This window comes from Corvus cornix, chromosome 7, assembly GCF_000738735.6.
Source record: "Corvus cornix cornix isolate S_Up_H32 chromosome 7, ASM73873v5, whole genome shotgun sequence".
NCBI classification, from domain to species: domain Eukaryota; kingdom Metazoa; phylum Chordata; class Aves; order Passeriformes; family Corvidae; genus Corvus; species Corvus cornix.
The window spans coordinates 34,355,710-34,375,545 of record NC_046337.1 but is presented as its reverse complement, the minus strand read 5'-3'; the positions used below and the strand labels follow the sequence as shown (position 1 = coordinate 34,375,545).

At 41.7% G+C, this 19,836-nt stretch overlaps 1 protein-coding gene across 31 annotated transcripts in view; it reads left to right on the top strand.

The window, feature by feature from the left end:
- Positions 1–19,836, top strand: part of MAP2 (microtubule associated protein 2) — a 241,516-nt gene that overhangs the window by 64,830 nt on the left and 156,850 nt on the right. For 16 of the 31 annotated variants that reach the window (XM_039555190.1, XM_039555203.1, XM_039555202.1 and 13 more), the window contains one exon: positions 18,757–18,813. The exons of the other annotated variants lie outside the window; for them this stretch is intronic. The gene's annotated coding sequence lies outside the window, so the exon portion shown is untranslated. The remainder of the gene's footprint in view (positions 1–18,756; positions 18,814–19,836) is intronic. 31 annotated transcript variants of the gene reach the window in all.

Here is a 19,836-nt window from a genome sequence, read left to right as displayed (position 1 = left end):
ATGTCCTGTAATTACACAACCGTAAGAAATAGAAAAAAGCCTTCTGGGTGTCTTCTACATTCTGGGATTTATTAGGTGTCCATGTGCTGACAGAACAAGATGGGAAATTGCTTTCAGTGTTCATTTGTTACCATGTGAGATGGAAGAATCAAGTCTCACAAAAACACTGTAGCGCAAGAACTTGGCTTTTTTGTTTCTGCTCATCATGGGCAATTCCCTCCCTTTTTAAAAAATGGTTTTCTGGTGTCTCAGTGAATAGACAAAAGTGATTCTTTGCAGTACTGGGGAGAGCACCTTACATGTAAAGGATATTTCAGAACAAAATCTAGAGCTGAGTTTGAAGTGTTTGGTCTGTTCCTACAGCACTGCTAATCACTAACTAAGAATAGAATAATTTGCAGTTCAGAGAAATGCTGTAATCTATTCATGCCTGTGGGAAAATATTGCTTTCACTGTGTTCTTTGGTGCAACTGTAATCATTTCAAAGAAAAGAGGTTAGGAAAGTGTGTTCTGCTGCATGTCAGCTGCAGCAGCTCTGTGTTTTCTTGGCTACTGTACTGATGCAAAACCGTCTGTTCAGGAAGATGATAAAACCAAATGTGCAAACAGAAGGAGCTTGCCAGTCGTCCTGCAGTTCTGTGCTAGGATGTGATGGATGAAGTCAAACTGCCTGAGTGCTTGTGTTATTCCTGGCTGGAAAGGCCAGAGAGAAGTCAAAAGAGAAATGGGAGACGCCCAGACCCAGCTCCTGCTGGTGGGAGGACACCACTCTGGGACCCCCAAAATCAAACTCTTCTGTATCATGTGGCTGCAATGAAGGCAGCAGGTGTAAAGATGGGTGGGCCTTGCAGCCTGTTCGCTGAAGCACGAAGGTTCAAATTCAGCTGAGCCATACATGGAGAAGCTTCCTAGTTGGAGGAGACCTGTGGGTTTCGTGGAGAATATGCCATTTAGACCCTGCAGGTTACCTGTACAAACAGTTTGGTAGGTAATTTCTTTTGAATTTCTTCTGATTTTTTTTAGCCAGAAGTCAGGAGCAGGATGTCAGTTTCCTTTATGCTGACTTCACCCACCCTTCCTCTGTGAGTCCTCATTGTGGTGGAAAGACCTGACTGGCGTAAGGGGACTGCTCTTGTGTATAGAACCATTTCCTGTATTTCTCATTGAGAAGATGAGTTTTGAAGATGCAAGCACTCTTCTTTGGGAGCAGTATTCATAGGATGAATCATGGATGCTGGCCACTGATGTAGTTGGTGTCTTTTTTAAACTGTAATCTCTTTAAGCAGCTAAGGAATGAAGCTGAGGCTGAGGGTTACCCAGGTCTCTTCAAGGTTACAGAGTATATTTGCAGGAGAAGCAATCTGCATCTCATTTTTAATCTTTAGAGTTAGTGTCAATGCAGAAGAGAGTAGGCAAGCCTCAAACAACTTTATTGTGGTTATGAATCATGTGTCTGGCACAGCAACTATGATTTGTGGTTTCAGGGTATTTTTAAAGTGCATGACTTTGTGGGTAAAACTTGCTCTTTCAAGTGTAAAAAAAAAAAAGAGAAGGACATTTAGATTAAGTAGAATGACTGAGACTTGGTCTAGAAGTTTTAAAAAAGCAGTGGGGTATTTTTCTGTATTAAACATCAGTTTAGAGTCTTTGAGCAGGAAAGCCTAAGATTAGCTTTACAGGTCTGGAAATATTGCTGGCCTGTCTGCAAATCCTGTGTTTCCCTCTTGCACAGAGCCCTTTGTAGCTGGTGGCAGGGAATGGCATTTTGCAGAACCTTCTCTCAGTGGGCAACACGATCCAGCCCTGCAGCCAGGTCAGTGCAGGCTGAACCCTTGCTGTAAGGTTAAGGGGGTGGTCAGTGCATTCTTCTCTGTAATGGTTCAGAGTAGACACTGCCCTGTCTCTATTAGATTGTGTCTGCCTTCATCAGGAGCCAGTATCTGCTCCCTAATTAGCTATATACAGCACTTGGAAGTTGGAATTTGGGTGTAAGTTCAGTAATGGCACGTGTGGAATCAGAAAGACATAGAGAAATGGGGTAAAAGTCTGAGTTTTGCATTTGCAGGTGCAGACATAGTGAAGGGGGATGTAAGCCCACAGAGTGTTTTTCATACCAACTTTCACAAGGGCAGGAGATCTCAGAAGGCCATTATCTACCCTATGAGTCTGAAAATAGACTCTTTGGTCTAGGGGATAAACAAAAATGATGCTGTGTTAATGAAAGTATTTGGGACCTGGTCTGGTCACATTGCTCTGGGTCTGTTTTCCAGGCAGATTCAACAAAATATTTTAGCTGTGAAATTCTGAGAAACAGCCTGTAAAATGTCAGTGCTTGCATTTCTAGAAAGGCTACTTTCTTCAGCTGATAGATTTCCTCTGCAAGTATGCTGCTTAGTTTTGAAGGTTTATGTGAATTCAGTGTGTGTCTCAATACGTGTGCCAGTAGACTCTTTGCATGGGAACTGTCACATTCACCACTTTGAATTAAAGCTGTCTTTAATTCTCCTGTTTAAATCTTGCCCTCCTCTGGAGATGTTTTCTGATTTCCCCTTGATTAACAAGTATTGCTGCAGACCCTCTTCTCCACCAGTGAGCAGTGGACCAGGGCGTATTGGTGAGTTTTTGGGAGATGGGCACTGCTCTTGCCCCCCTACACATCTTGTGTTTCGGAGACACACAGCCTGTATATTTTATGGGGCGTTGTGTCTTTCCACAGAGTCCCTGTGATTGTGTATCTCCTCTTGGTCTTGTGTAATGTGGTTGTGCTGCATTGTGCTAGGTCATGCTTTTAAACCACAGGACTTCTGAGTGCTGATTGCAAATTGAAAAGGAAAGACTTCTTGGATTTTCAGCAGGAAAACAGTAGAAGACATGACCTTTCTTCTGCTCCTTGGGGTGGAGCAGATATCCTTGTAGTGTTCTGCTTTGAAACAAATTGGTAAATGGGAGGGATGTTTTGATCTATAACAGGTTAGCTGCAGAGGTCTTTGTAGGCTTCCTAGGTGCTGAAGGAGATGGAGTGGAAAAGACATTTCATAGAGATGAGAACTTGGAAAGAAAATTCATGCAGAGATGTAGAAATAGCTTATTCAGGCAGGAATAACAAAATCTAGGAAAGTTAGGCCAAATGAAGCAGTGCAGATGAAAATTTTGCCTGAGCACAGAGCACAGGCTGTAACTATTTACCATGATGAGGTTAGATCGGGGATGGTGTAAGCTGCAAGGAGTGTAGCAGCTAGGAAATAAAAGTGGCCAAAAGGTCAGTGCTCAGAGTTAGGTAAATGAGCCATGTTGTAGGACAGGGCAGGGGCGCAGTGCCAGAGCTCCTTGGAGATGTGATTCCAGAGGTGATGTATTCTGGTGTTGTCATTGACGAGAACAGGGCTGACAATGACTGGCTGCACCTTCTGCGCTAGTTTGAATTCATAGGGATTTGCTGTGATGAAGTTAGTACACTATGGTCTGCACATAAAGAGTTGGTGAAAAACTAAAGGGTTCTCTCATGACCATTGTTTTTTACAGTTTTCATACTTTGCAGTACTCTGTAGCTGTGTATGATACAGGAGACAACTTGTCTCCCCAGGTGAGGGGGAATCTAGCAGATGTGAGCCTTGTGGGGGTCTGGAGGAGCCTGTGACCTGCCTCTTGATGAGCAGCGTGCAGAATTGATTTAAAGACACTTCAATGGAGAGAGGCACAATGTTCAGCTCCACATTTTGTAAGAGCATGTCTTCCTGTAGTGGGAACAGCATTGGTTTCAGGTATTAAATGCTACACGTGAATAAAGGGAGAGACAGTGTCTTAAATATCTTGAACTTCAATTTGTCTTCTAGTAAACGTAACTTCCTAATCCCCCTTTCTGTTTGCTGGCTGTTGGAAGATGGATTTCTGTTATCAAACATGATTATGACCCGAGTTTTTTCCTGAGCTTTCAATATCGATTTAATGGCAAGTACTTGGGAAATACACAGTTCTACATGTTATGGGATACTTCTTTGAAATGTTTTTCTTGTAAAATAACAAATGGAACAAGATACTTGTTAGAGTACTATAGGAACAGTTGTTGCATGATTGTATTAGGAAGGGTCTAAACTAGGCATAAAAGTGACTTTAAAGCCTAACTTCTGAATTACTGTTATTTTTGACCATTACATAGTTCTGAGAGTACCCACCAGGAGGTGACAACACTGCCACATACCTGTCCAACCAACTTACCTATGCTTCCAAGACCAGATGTTCTATGTGTTACATATTTAAATGTGCAGTTTCATGTAACTTCTTCCCCAGACCAGTCCTTTCTTATGGTCTAGGTTTTGGCCTTCATACCCATGTCTGCAGCCCAGCAAACTGCTGTAATTTAGCACTGCTGCAGGTCCCTTGCTGTTGTGCTGGCTGCATGAGAGCCAAACTCTGCTGTAGCATTGGATTTGCAGGACAGCAGTGGGAGTGTTAGGGGAAGAAGGTGCTAGTTAGTATGTGTGTGGGGTGCAGAATATGGTCCTTAATAAGTACAGAAAACAGGTGCTGAGGATGGAGGAGTTACCAAGTTTCTAGAAAAGCTGGTGAATGGCTTTTCTAGGAATGATAGTTTAGAGCCATGTAGTGAAAACAGTAGAACCAGCCTGAAAAATTGGCTCAGCAAGATCATGGTAGCTCAGCAAATGGTAGAAAAAAGTCCTAGGTTTTCTTGTTCTTTATTAGTGTGGTATCAGGACTGATCCAAAGTTTGGTGTGCATGTATATGTGTATGTGTGACCATGACTAGCTTTGAAAACTGTGATGGCAGAGCACAGTGTAATATCTCTGTCAATCTTGGTCCCTTGACCAGCAGAAAGGGCGAGTGGGTTGCAGGCAGGCTGTGCTCCAAGCCCAGTTCTGCTGTTGATTTCCTGGGTGACCTCAAACAATATAACAATAGGGGTAGTGATATACTTAGCATGCTGCTTAGCAAGTCTGCTGTCCTTACGTGTGCGTTAGTAGTGTTGCTGTTGGGAAAACTGGTTTCATAAACAAAAACAAGCTTTCAGAGAAGAGTTGGCATAATTTGAGAGAGGCCTATGGTTTACTGCCTGCAGAGCGCTGAGGAGCAACTAGTAAAAGCTTCTTGAAGTCCTAGCCAGATTTAACAGCCAAACTGTCATCATCATTGCACATCACAAAAGCTGTTTGGGAGGAGATTTACCTGTTTGTTCATTCATGGCTTAGACCAACAACAATACCCTGCAATAGCAGCCACATTTGTGCAAACATTTCCTCATTCTGTGACGAAAGCACTCATATTGGCAGGTTAGGAAATGATTATATTAAAAGGTTTTGCCTATAGCTGTGGACCTGGTTAAGTAATATGCTATTAAGCTCAATTAGAGTGGTAGAGTAAAAACAGATGTAATACTTGTGCAAGGAAAGAGCATGTAAAGACCTGAATAAATGAGGTGTTATGAATCATGCTCCTTTATGTGAGTAGAGCCACTGAAGTCAGGGTCTCTGCACCTCTGTTTCATGGTGTTTCTGTTACTGTTTTGTTGACTTTATTTCGATGCCTTTTGTTGACTGAAACATTTAAACGTATTTATTTTAAAACCCAGTAACTGAAACTTGATACCACAAATGAACAAAGTGGACAAAGCATCTTCTGGAATCCTTTATGCTTTGCTGGTATGGACTGGAAAGAGACAGCCTCTCTGTTCCCTTTCCTCCCAACTGCACAAGATTGCAAGTTAGGTTGTCCTGTGGTAACATGCCTTTTGGAGGGAGTGTAAAACCATCCTGTCCCTGCATGATCCATGTAATACGTGGGAAAAATTTTTCTATCTAGTAACCAATGAGGACAATTTCCTGTAAGCCAGTTCTTGTGGTCTCTGGTCTCCAGCCAGATCTATTTTTACTGCCTTTTTCTTCTTTTTTTTTTTTTTCCTGCCCCCCTAATTTATTTTTTCTTGAAAAGAAAAAAATGTCTGTTTGGCAGTGTTACTGTCATGATTCTTACATGCAGACCGGCTACAGTTCCAAAAGGCACCAACAAAGGTAACATATATTCTGATCACCTTGAATTGAAGCTTTTGAGCCACATCATAAAGTCAGCATCAGTGCATGAGAGCAGAAGAGAGGGAACATTTGCCTGTGCTGGTTATCACTGTTGAGCTAAAGCCGAGTTCAAGTAATTTGGTGTTACTGCAGCCAAAAGCATTTTGGTTCTGATACTGCTGACCCTTGGGCTGATGTAACATAAGGATCTAAGGAGCATATAAGTAGTTGCAGTAGAAGGCCTGATAATGCACCTGACCAGTGAATAAAACCGAGGGGACTTACACTGAGAGTGCAAGAGGAGTCTATTACTGTCCAATCTGGTGTTAGTGAAGGAGGTCTGAGTGTATAGGCAGAGTGAGCAAATTAAATGGGATCCAACTAAAAGTGCAGGAGGGTAGAGATGTGAGAGGGGAGTCATTTAGAACAGTCATTTTCCACTAATATAAATGGATATCCTGGCTGCAGCTATAGAAATGTCATGCTGCAAGTCATATGTGTATTTAAAACCAATCTCAGTTTGTTTGAACTTTCTTCCCAAGATTTAGGAATCTGTAAATCTTTCAAAAAACAGTTAAAGTTACGCAGCAGGAGAGTGAGTTGGAGATACGAGTCTATGATGATAGAAATTGGGCTTGGAAGGCATTCTGATAGCCAGGTTCTTAGGAGTGCTGAAGGAGAAAGGCAGGGCAATGCTGTGACAATTACTGTTTCACAGATCATAGTGTCAGCTTTGGAGTGCTTTTTCCCCCTCAACTTTGCAAATCTCATTTCTGGACTGGATCCAGAAAGCTGCACATTCTGCAAGCAAAAAGCCAGAAGCATGCAATGTACGCACGAGGCAAAGGGTGGATTTCCTAATAAAGGGACAGTGAATGTGTGTGTTGGAGCTTTCAACCAGATGCCCTGGTTAGTACCCGCAGTAAGGTAATTAGATATTTAATTAGGAAGATGAGTATACCTGCTTTCCCATAGCTAGTAACAGTTGACAAAAGACATGGAAAACAGCCTCAGGAGTCATTTGGAATCTGAAACACAGTTTGTACAAGTCAGATCTAGCAATAGTTGGATTTTCCTCCCATTACATTAGTGTGTTGAATGGTTGTTGGTTATGTTTTAAATGTTAACCTGGTTACTCTAGGATGAGCACATGTGGTCCTCTGATCTTGAAAATGGGAAGCATTTAAAAAGTTGCCGTTAGGTTTTTCATGTGGTTTCTGGATACTGATCCTTGGAGCCACTGTGACACTTGTTAGTTCTCAGTGAACAAATGCTTTCATGTATTTTTTAAGAAATAGATTATATTCAGAAGATGTACTGAAATCGCTTTTTTGTAAAATGAGATATTGGCAAATTTTTTGTGCTACAATGACAATAAATCATCATTGGCAGATTTGAGAGGAGGTGTGACTTCTGCCCTCTCAACAAGGTGCCACTATTGCTTTGAGACGTTGCTGGGCGGCGGGAAGAGTTATTCTGGTCTTCACTGGACACAGCTGCAGCCTTCGCAGCAGTGGCATTGGACTGACATTTTGTTGCAGGAAATCATCTGGTTATTACATATTATTCCTGGGAGTTGCAGCATTACTTCAGCTAAATACTGTTGGGTAGATTGGCAGTGATATTTGCTGTGAATCATCCTCGCTAATGAACCCCTTTGATAGAGAAACAATAGTTATTAGCAAGATGACGTTTCTGTTGTGAATCCCTATGCCTTTTTATCTTTATTGTCCTCCGTGAACTATTTTGCGAGTTACCATTGGGCTGAAGGGCCTCATTCTCTTCATTGTAGAATCAAATATGTTGGTGTGAGTGGAAAATGCCTTTAATAACATGAGGGGCTTTTTGTTATTTTTGTGTTCCAAAGGTGTTTGCTTCTGTCGTGTTTTTATTCTGGTTTTTTTTTACATTTGAGTAATCATGAATGACTGGAATACCTTGAATCAGTGATACTTGGAAGTGCTGCAGGTAGACTGTTTAATGGTATTTTTGAAGTGCCAGATTGAGGAACATGGACATTAAATGATAAAGGTGATACAGTTGCCTTGGAATGCTGCTATTTCCCATCACTTTAGGAAGTGATAGGCTTCTTCCCTCCAGAAAAATAATGAAGTACAGTCTTAATTTTCAAGGCCATAAATAGATTCTAGAGGATTATGTGTATGATTAAAGTTATTCTCTTACATAAGAGCTTTTTCCTAGGCTGTGGCCTGAAGCCTGAGATATGAATGTGACTGTTTGTTGTCTGTCTGCTTAAACATCCTTCTTCTCTTGGCTCCTGGTTGTGCAGAAGAGATGTTAGTGAACTCAGCTCGTGTCCTAAGGAGATCAGCCTCGTGGTCAGTGAAACTGCTGAGTGAATGGAACAAAATGTGCAAACAATATTTAAAATGGAGATGATCTATTACATTGTCTGGAGTCCACTATGTCTGAGGATGGGGTACAAGGCTGGAGGAAGCTCTGGTCATTCCAGCATGGTAATGCTTACATCCCAAGTACCATCTACATGGTGCATTGAGAGCATAGGAGTATGCTATTTTTAAAAAAAGTCTCTCTCTTGTAACCCAGATTACATCTCTCTAGAGTAAAAGCGTGTTTATACTACAAAAAAAGGGAGTTGACATCTGTTTAGCAACCCATCAGATAAAAGAGACAGTTCTTTTCCAGTTGCATCTGAAACACCTGATGCTTTTGGTGGAACATGCTTGGTGTGTGTACGCATTCATCTGTGCAACCTTGTTTTTCCTTGCAAAATTGAACTGTACACTATTATGCCCATCTTTGGAAACACACTGATTCCTTGTTTGACTTTAGAGTGATTTGAACTGTAGAATTCTGCCCTGCTCCCCACTCTGATTTTAAATGTTCTCCTTGAGGCAGAGGAATGAATGCTCTAGGTGAAGCATACAGGATCAGTCCAGGAGATGTCTGTGGATGTAGGTGTGGACCAGGCAGTAAAAGAAGATTCTTTACAAGCTTGAGAATTAGCAGAGGATGTAAAGAGGTTTTGTGCTTCTATGGGTGGAAACCAGTTTGTGCCGGTACTTCCAGGGCTATCCTAGTGGTGGTTTAGCTCATGAGAAAACATCAAAGGCCATGAGTAATTGCATTCTCCAGAGCTCCTTTCAAAAGCAGAAAACCATGATGGAAGTGATGCCACAAAGGCTCACCCAAATGGGTGTTTTTATCTACACAGTTTCTGGCATTTAGGCAGCTATCCTTCCAGTTTAATAATACTGAGTCACACCTTTTGTTTCTATCCTTCAAGTCACCAAGGTATCTCTCTTGTCCTCTACTCATGCAAAGCAAGAAAGGATTAGAGACACTTTCCAGACAGGAGAGCAGGGAAGTTTCAGCAGCAAGGGAGCCACTCCAGCTGGTGCTCAGTCTCATAGCAAGGAATGCAGTGATGAGACCTGTGTGAGGAGCTGAGTTTCTCAGCAGCAATGTGAGTCACATCCCTGCTTTCCCAGCATGTGTGGGGCACTTGGCAAAGGGGTGGCTTTGCTGGCCATTTATTTGCTGGAGACTTTTCTGCTAAAGCAGATGCTCTGTTGAGGACTTAACCCTGGATTTCTAAAAATCACAATCCTGTGTCCTTTTTATTTCCTTATCTGCTATGCATCTTAGACTTTGTCTTATATCCTTTTCCATTTTTTTCTATTTTCTTCCAGTTTTTTTTTCATGGTCCCTTTAATGAAAGAGGGTCTGTGTATTAGTGTAAGTTTTAGCAGTACTTCAGAAAACAGGTAGGTTTGCATTTGTATGGGAGACTTATATCCCCTTTTTGTGTAGTCCTTGTAGTAGGGCAGCAAGTATGGTTTAATAAATAGGATATGAAACACCCATGTTTTGCTCAGCCTTAATGACATGCCGTGTTTTATACAAGCTATGAAACTTGATACTGCCTCTTTCATTTAGAAGGCTGTGTGCACTTTCTTTCTTTGATGTAATTCAGTTGACGGCAGTGGGGTTGTTCCTGACTTACACTAAGAGAAATTAATAGGCAGTGAAGAGTGACACAGGTTCACATCCAGTGTGTGTTGACTCATTTGCTCATTGGCTTCTTTGTAGCAGAAAATGCTTTTAGGGTACCCCTGAGGAATGTATCCAAGTAGAGCCAAGTTTGAGATGAGGTGTGTTTAGCTGAGGGCTGTTCAAAGCCATGGCTTATTATATGATTTGTAATGAAGGTGAAAATCGATGTTTTCATGTGGGAAAGGACTAACATCCGCTGACCGGACCAATTAACATGCACGCCTGTGGGTTTTTTAATTGCATTTCTAATTAAACTGAACCAAAGGGTTGTTTTAGATGTCTTCTGGACAAAGAGTTGCTGCTACGAACACATGCAACCCTGCTTGTGCACAGGGGATGAACAAGACAAATTTCCAGAGGCCCCAGCTACCTCAACCAGTTGTTGATTCTGTTCTGGGAATGCACAAGGACATGTGCTTTTATTGAAGTAGCTTGCTTCATGCCTTCCTTAGTTTTCTGACTGTGTGTTTCATTTGGGACATTTCCAGTCTGTGAAGTTACCTCATCTCAAATTTCTCCTTGCCTTCTCATTCCTTCTGCTGGGCCCCGATCTCAGATGTTGATGTTTCATCACTATGGTCTAGGAAACTGTTGCCTTTTTATGGTAGTTCTTGCACCTCCCTTAGCTCTGATTGATTTTGCAATGTGAAATAAGATGCAGGCTCCAGCACATCAGGCCTCACTGTGCCAGGCCAGAGCTTGGCTTTATATCTGGATCAAAGCATCTGAAGTGTACTTAGGTGGAGCCATCTTCTCCAGTCTACTGGTGGGCTGTCAGTAGTTTGCTTTACCTTTCCCATGCCAAAGCTGTCTAGATCCCATTAATAGTCTGGGCCTGTGGCTAAGATGCTGAACATTACTAATCCCGTCATCCAGAGAGCTTGGGGTGAAGCATCCTCTCAGCGTCAGCCAGGGACTTAAAATATGGATGATGTGTAAATCCAGTCTTGACAGCAGGCTCTTCAATGATGGTGTAGCTATGTGCTTAGTGTCTTCTGTTCCTCTGGGACTCCGAGGACAGCTTGCTCCTGCCTCTGTGTCTTTCTGGCTCAGTTTTCTCTTCAGCCAATGCTCTGTTGTGTCCTAGTTAGCTTTTTCTTCTGTGCACACAAAAACTGTGTGGCTCTGAAGGAGAAACATCTTGTTCTCCTGTGTACAGCATTTTTAAGTTAATAAACAGAGATGTTGCCATTGCTCATCTAGGGGAAGAAGTAGTACTAAAACTGGTGAAGTTGTTGTTTAGGACTGTAATTAAACTTCCAGACTTACGCAGTAGAAGGTCAATATACCAAAGGTTTATGCCTGGGAATTCAGAGCCTTTTGTTTGGGTTTTTTGTTTTAGTTTGTTTGTTTTTGTTTTTTGTTGTTGTTTGTTTGGTTGGTTTTTTGTTTGTTATTTTTGTTTTATTTTGGGGTTTTTTGGTTGTTGTTGGTTGGGTTTTTTTTTAATTAAGGATTATTTTGTTTGATGATTAGATGAACGGGACCAGAAGTAACTAAATCAGCCGGCAAACCTGCCAGTGACTCTGGTGGGTTTGTCGTGAAAACTATCAAGTAGTTGACACACAGCTCAGATTGCATACAGTACTCAATACAAAAGTAAGTCATATAGACTACTAACCTTGCGTCCTGCAAAGGGTAAAATACAACAAGGCTGGTTGGAGCATCAGTAGTAGCTCAGCATATGGAGGTGTATGTGTGGAGGCTTCTAAATAAATGCCAAATGTCTTCCAAGTTGGCTGAAGGGAACGGAAGGGAGAGGGGTGAATATCTTGTAACTTCAGATGTGTTGCCATGGTGACATGAACCAATAAGCTAGAGCAAGCCTGGGTGTAATCTATAATTGAGAAGTATAGGAGAGGCAAAGTGGCATTGCTGTTTGCAGAGATTCAGGTACATAATGGGGAGCCTAACACCACGTTCATCGTGCTCAGTCCTGTCCTCATTCTGAAGAGTACTTACAGTTTACCTACTGCTGGTTTTCAAAGGCTCCCTGCCACTTGAAACACATATATTTGTTTCATTTTTAATAGCAAGTTGTTGACCTCTGCCAACATCTGATCCCAGTCAGGGATTTCTATGTACTGCACAAATAGGGTATGCATGCTGCATCTGGTAACCATACCGTAAAAGCAAAGCAAAGTTTGGTCTGTAACTTCTAGAACTGCTGGTTCTGTATTTCAGTTGCACTATGGAAACTGGATAGTCCCGTAAAGACAGAACACTAAAGCCTCAAGTCAGAGATGCCACCAAGCGTATGATTTACTCTAAGTGCTTAAGTGCTCTAAGTGAGGATGGATAGCCCAAGTGCCTAAAGTTATACAGATGCTTAAATGCTTTGTAAACTCAGTGTTTAAGGACTTCATCCCAAAGGATGCTGGAGAAACTTCCACTGAAATAAGTGAGGATGAAGGAGTCCTCGTGCAGTTTCAGCAGCTACAAGAATTGTATGAAAGAAAGCAAGCACATTATTGCTATTACATTATTGCATACTTTACCATGGAAAAAATAATTAAAATTAATTCTGGGTTTGGTTTGGGTTTTTGGGGGGCTTTTGGGGAGTGAGGGGGTGTGAGGTGGAACGGCAGGGGTGTATTGTATAAGTATTTGGACAATTTAATCAGCATTAAAACCTATTTTAATTATAAAACCAGTATAGGTAGGAAGTTGAATGGGATTCCACAGACAATCCGTCCTTTTGAGGTTGTGAATAGCCCTTTTCATTTCCATAGAGTTTTATAAAAAATGTTAAAATAGGAAGGAAGTCTTTTCATTCAAGATCACGTTTATGATCCATCCCTTACAACAATTTTCAAACTGATGTTACACACACTGGGGTACTTGTCTTCTAACATTACTTACAAATGTTAATGGAATTGTGCGCTCTGTTTTACTTGTGTTTTAAACATGAGAGATACTTTACAACAAACAAAACATTCCTGGTATAAAATGTTGACTGTCCAGCAGATCTAGGGTTTTGCTCTCTAGCCCAAGTTGTTTAAAATAATAAAAAAATTGGCTGCTTTCATCAGAAGTTGCAGTATTTAAAGTAGTAGTCTATATCTAGAGAAACTGTGTATTTACACCATGTAAATGAAGAGCTTTGTTTCGCTGCCCCTTTGATATTTAATGATGACTGAGATTGCAGACTCGTTGGAGAGATCTTCCACTGTGTTTCAGTAATACCAGCATTTTCAGAATCTGAAATTTTTTTTGTTACACAAGTTCCCACCGAATGAAAATAGGTGCACATAGCTTCAGGCAAAACAGCATTTTTACCCCACCATGAAGGAGATCCTGGAGTTGCTAGAAAATCTGTTTGTGATATGCTTTTAGTGCTCATTTTCCACAAAAATATCAATCCTGTATAACACCTACTTATCTATATAAATAATCTTGCTCTGTGTTTGTACAGTACCTGGTACAAGGCAAACCCATTCTCAGCAGTTTCCTAAACACTGTTGTGATCAAAATAAGTAATGAGGTTTGGCTTAATAGGTGTAATCTTTCACAAAGGGGTGTTGGGGAGAAGCCTGGTCCTGGCGAGAATGGGAGAAGTTGTAATTGTATAGGGATTATAAAGAATGTAAAATTCTAAGATGCAATCAGTTCTGCAGAGCAATTGAGCACCAGTATGAGTTTGTTTGTGGTTGTATGGCTGGGTTTTTAGTACTGCTGGTGTGAGACATGTAAGTTGTGCCAAGCCTTGATGTGTAGAAGGCAAATCAAGTCATTCCTCACTGAGCAAATCAGAACTCCCTACAGGAATGTTTTTCACATTGGTCTGACTGGTTCAATGTGAGATATTTCAGGAAAGAAAAACTTTGTGAACGAACAAAAAGTTTCAGCTTCATTGCAGTTTCTCTTTGAATTGGGGGGCAGGAGTGGTAAAACCTTAAGTAAACCCCATAAAGAGTCAAGAAAAAGAGCTACAGGTTTGTGGATATTTTTATTCTTGCACTTTGTTTTTCCAGTTCTGATACTGTGTATCCCCTGATCTTAAGTATTTACCCCAGTACTTCGGAGGCTCAAAGTTACATGCAAGTGGAGGAAAAAGGCCATGCATTCTCTCTCTCTCCTGCCCATCCCTCTGTACTCTGCTCAATTATTTTCTATGTTCATACAAATAAAAAAGATAATTGTTTTCCTCCTAACCTTACTTGAAAATAGCCCTCATTAAATTCTGTGGTGGGGAAAGGGTTGGATAGGACGCCAATGTGTTGAAGGGCTTCTCTGTCTGGCTTGGGAAGTGCCTTATGTAAGGAGCTGTTGCACCGCAGCAGAACTGAAGGAATGGGGACAGATGGCGCCTTTGAACGTGACTGTAGCTGGGATCCCTTATGGAGATCTTGCAGCGACTGTGGTGGCCCTGGGAAAACAAAGTGATGGTTCTTCCCCACCGTCCAAAGTGCATCTGTGCTCTGCCTATTTGGAGCTACGTGTTGTCGTGGCCTTGCTGCTGCCTGTTGGGGTGAAACTGGCACAGAGCTGCCTCCAGCCCTTTTACTACAGACAGGCAATGCAAGGGAGACAAGACTTTGTTATCCAGTGGCACCCCACTGCTTGGAGAAATGGCATACATAGTGTTTTTCTGATGTTCTCCTAGCTGCTTTTTCTCACCAAACAACCCAGCTAATGCCTAGAAGATGTTCGTGGGAGTGGTTCTGAATTAAAACTTCCTGCAGTGTGCGTTGCACATCTTGGAAAGTGGAAGGTTACCATCCAGCAGACATGTTCTCTGCTACCCCTGGCAGCAGGATGTTAGCTCGGAGGGAATGTAGCAGGACAAAATGATGGTGTATTAAATTGAAAATCAGAGCAGTGGAGGGGAGAAGCTTCCAAAATTCCAAATAAAATTATTTGGGTGGGTTAAGGAAGTTGGTTAGCCAGAAGTTAGAGCTTGTTTCCCGGTTCCTTTGCTGTAGTTCAGAGATGCAGTGCATAGAGTGGTGCTACTGCTGCTTAACTTTTGATTCATTGTCCTTACTGATAGAAAGTTCCTCCAATACTATCTAGATGTTTAATGCTTTAATGACCTGTATTTCATGTCCACTGCACGTGTTCTCTGTTGTGCACAGTAATCTTGTGAATATTAGAATATGATACTTTAATCTCTGCTATTGTCTGAACTTCTGTTAATTTAGTCTTTCTGTATAGGTCTTGCTTTATGGGAGTTACTTTTATTGCTGCAGCAAACTGGATAGCCAAAGGGAATGAACTGCAAATAATCCTCCCAGAGAAAGGGCTGTTGGTCCGTGGTGGTCATGGAAGGGCTGCACTGGCCTTGACAGCTGTGCTGAGCAGAGCTGCAGCTGTGTGACACAGGTGAGGAGGGGGATGCTGCTGAAGCGCAAATGAAATCAAGATGTGTCTAGTAAGGGTCTGAAGTCCCATCCTTAGTTGTATTTGGTTCAGTGGCTCAGCAATTGATTGCTTAAATAAGGGGGGTTTTTCTGTCCTGTCAGCTTTATTCTTGGCCACATCAAGTACTCTGAGCAAGCTGCCTTGGAGAATTCAGACTTTGAGCGCTTCTAATTCAGAAAATGGATTTTCTGGATTGTGAGTAACATGTTTGTGTCCTTGTATTTCCCTGTGGTTCTGTCAAGCGAAGTTTTTCAGCTTAGAGAGACGTGAGAGGTGGAAGAGTTGAAAAAGGGAAGAACTGCATTCACTTCAGAAAGAAATGTGGTACTTTGCACCATCCCAGAGTGCTATGAGCAGTGATGATCCTGCTGCTTGTTCTGCAGCCTGGCGCAGGCTTTGGTGGGCATGGAAATGAACAAGCACATGTTTACCATTGAGAAGCTTGTCTTTCTCTAATATGAGTATAGTCCTTCTGCAATATAGCAAACCAGCCTGGACTTGGGCATTAGGAGTTTTGGACTAGGCTGCAATCCTTTAGATATTTATGGGTTTTTTTATACAGATAGACATACGTCACTCTGCTAGAGAGGTACAGGAGTAGCAATTTAACAGGAAGTAGGCTGTGTGACAATGTAGCAACTACTCAAGCTACTTTGCACTCTGTATGTGAATTTCACAGAGAGTTCTCATGGTCCTGTGCAGGGCTCTGGGGTGACAGCAGAGGGAATCACAGGGCTGCCTCAATATGCTTGTTATGGTGGTGACTCTTACGGGTTGAAGGCTGCTGGTGCATGGTCTGTATGGCTGTGGCAAACATTACTGTGAGCTTGTGACAGACTGGGCTTTGAGAGCAAATCTTCTGTAAGTGAAAGGAAGTGTGTGTGTCCTGGGGTGAGCAAGTTGTGGGGGCTGCTGCATGCTGGTGCAGCTGCACAGCTGTCACACCTGAGTGTAAAGTGAAAAAGGCTGCTGCAACAAAGTGATTCACATCTATTTAGCAAGTGCTCCTGAGTAATTTGGTGGGCTGACACCAGATCATGACAATAGACGTTGAAGGGTTACTGGTCTCATCAATCAGCTTCTGCTTGGCTGCTGCTCTGTTGCAGCTTCTCTTGCCCTATTTCTTCTTGAAGAACTGCATAGCTGTAGTGATTTTAAATTTTATCTTTATCCTAACCACAGGAGATAAGTGTGATATGGTTGATATTATGACACATCAGATTTCCTTGGTCTGTTCCTCATTTGGTTTTGGTTCCTGCTTCCACACAGAGCATACACCTGTGTTTTCTGTCATCCATGGCTATAAGAAAACAGGTAGGTGAGGCCAAGATGTGAAAGAGCAATTTATAAAAGGCTGGTTATCAGAGCTGTGTTTCTGTCATGAATTTATGGTGGCGTATGAGTGAATGACGAATTTTGTTTGGTCTGTAAAACATTAGAGTAGAGGCAATTTGGACATGTAGCCTTGTAAAGCACATAATGCTGTCTCTGAAATAATGCTGGTTTCTTAAACACATGTGCATAACAGATGCTTCTGAAGCAGCTATTTGTACAGGGTGTTTAAGAAACTGCTTTGAGTATCTTCCTCAACAAGTTTAATTCATGTTTCTTACCCCCAAGTTATAGTGCTCTCATCTGCTAAAGTCTTAAGTAAGGGCAGTTTTCAGTAAGATTAGTTTTGCATTCAAAGTTATTTTTTGGCTTAGAGAGACAATGAGAGGTGGAAGAGTTGAAAAATGGAAGAACTGCATTCACTTCAGGAAGAATTGTGGTACTTTGCACCATCCCAGAGTGCTGTGAGCCATTGGTATGTTGATGCTCTTCTTGAAGAAGGAGGTTGATTTTTTAGTAAACCAGTATGTTATGAAATTTACTTTCAGGCAGTGATGTAAACAGCCATTAGCTTTCAGTAGTAGTTAGAGGAGAGGTAACACACGTCTTTGCAAACTAGGGCATGCACAGATGAGTGAGTTAAATTGAATGTTGGCTTATATAAAATGATGAGTGGACAGTGCTGGTGTCCCATGCAGACTGGGTCAAAGATATACAAGTACAAGCAGCTGTAGAGACTCTCCATCATTTGAGATGACAGAATTCCTGTGCTTTGAGGAAAAGGGCTTGGGGTCCTGATTTTCCACCAGCATGAGAATGAAACATTCACAGTAATTTTGTTTATCTGAATATTTGTTATGTTGATTCACAACATTGGCATCAGGCTGCTGGATTAAAAGTTGCTTGACTATAGACACACTTTGTACTCTTAAGAGTACAAAGGTGCTGCTTTGTATGTGATTATGCAAATGGGACCCTGGTGTGTGTGGGTGAAACATAAGTGTACAGCTTATTTCTACTGGCAGTCAGGCTTCTGAAAAAAACGTGCAGAAATGAAGGAATCTGGTTCTGGGATCCACCTATGTGAAGCATACAACTGCTTTTCAATAACATGATGAAGATAGAGTATTTGGCATAACAGCCGGGTGTGAGGAGACACTGCCTCAGGGAGTGTGATAAGTCTCTCAGCAATGGCACAGGACTCTCAGTGGCTACAAACTCTGGAGAGAAGGAATAAAGCCAGCCAGAGTCACATGTCGGTGTTTTGAGGGTCCCTTTAGGTAAAGTTTATTTAGCTTTCCTGGAAGCTGCAGTATTTAATCTGACCTGAAGCAGCAAACAGATGGAGGGATGTATTCTGTCAGAGAAGAGAGCTGTATTTTTGGCTTTTACTTCAAGCAAGAGATTTGTAGGTGGCTTGCTTAGTGTTCCATGAATTTGATGCTCTATATATTGCTAAACTGAGCCTGTCTTTTGTAAGCAACATAATTTTACAGCCTCCTTATGCTTAAACTGCTTCTTCACTCAGGAGTTAAAAACAGGTTCCTTCCAAATTTGTTGCCCTGTTAGACCATACGTTCTGCTGCTGCAGGGAGCAAGTCATTCATGTTGGCTTAACTGGGAGTTACTTACATCCTCCAGTGGAGCCATGTATTTCACTTTACAGATGAACCAGTGTATTCTGATTTTGTGTTTACATATCTGAAAAGCAGGATCCTTTCAGGATTAATTTCTTTACAAGGCTTTTAACGGAATGGAGGCTCTTTCCTGTTAAATTGAACTCAACTTGTGCAAGTGCATATGTATAGAAGTCTCTCCTTTCCCCTGAGACCATGCCCAGTTAAGAGGAGGAGAAAAGTGAACATTCTTGGGAAGGTTTGTTCTCGTCATATTATAGCCTTATAAAATAGAAACAAAACTAAAATTGTTGCAATGCTGCTTAAGTAAATAAGAGTTTGAGGTGGGGCTTGAAAATAGTTCGTTCTCCCTTTTTTTCAGGGTAAGCTGTGCAGCATTTCAAACTGGCTTGTGCTGGGAGCGGACATCACCAGCAAGGTATTTCCTGTCTCCTTTTGCCAAATGCTAATAATAATAACAACAACAACAATAAAGTTTTAAAAAATATACTCAAATCAGAACTAAGACATGCATGACTTCATTTGGCAGCACGGGGCTTGCTCTACATAACTTCTGTCTTTATTTTTTTACTTACATGCCTGCCAAGAGCTTCTGAATTCATTTTCCCCTTCTCACTCCGTCTTCCCCCTGCTGAAGGAAAGGCATAGTGTATCACACTCTGAGCCAGAGGAACATATGGGATGGGGAGCTCCAGCTGACCAGTTCAAGAGCTTGGCTGTCATGTGAGCCTTGCCAACAAATTTCAGTGTCACAGGGAAAACCATGAGAACATTTCTGAAGTTTCAGTCCTGCAGAGAGTAGCCAGGAAGGAATGAGTGGGAATTTCTTTTTCATTGAGGGAAAAAAAAGTGAAAGTATTTTAAGTGTGAGACTCTGAGCTGCCTCTGCTTCTGAAATGGTGGTACCCTGAAGAGGCAGGCTTAGATTTGTGGCACATTAAAAAGAAGTAACAGTTTCATGGTAGTTGATAGTGGTTTATGACACATCAGTTCCTGTTTCTGCTTTGTTTTTGAAGCTGCTTCAGTGAACCCAGCTTCCTTTCCTTAACTACTAGGAACTCTGTGAACCCCTGGCTTGTTTGTCTCCAGCTACAGCTGGAAATGCTGGATAGATCTCAGCATCCCATTTTGCCTAGGCAGCATCTGTGTTTTCTGAGGTAAAATCTAATACACAAATATGAACATAATTTCTGGAATCAGTTAGAAACTGTGCATCCACATGATCCTCTGTGTATGTGTGAATTGTTTTCATTTGGCTTGTTAAATTCATTAAAGAAGAAAAAGCTTCCAGTGGAGCTTGATTCTGATGAGCCTGTATGGGTTAAAAGAAGTAGTTACTGTCCAGAAATCACTTTCTTTTGGCATGTGTTCCCTCTAGTCCTTTGTGATATCACCTGAAGGTTTTTATCTGACATTGGTTTTGGATTGAGTCTGCATTGCT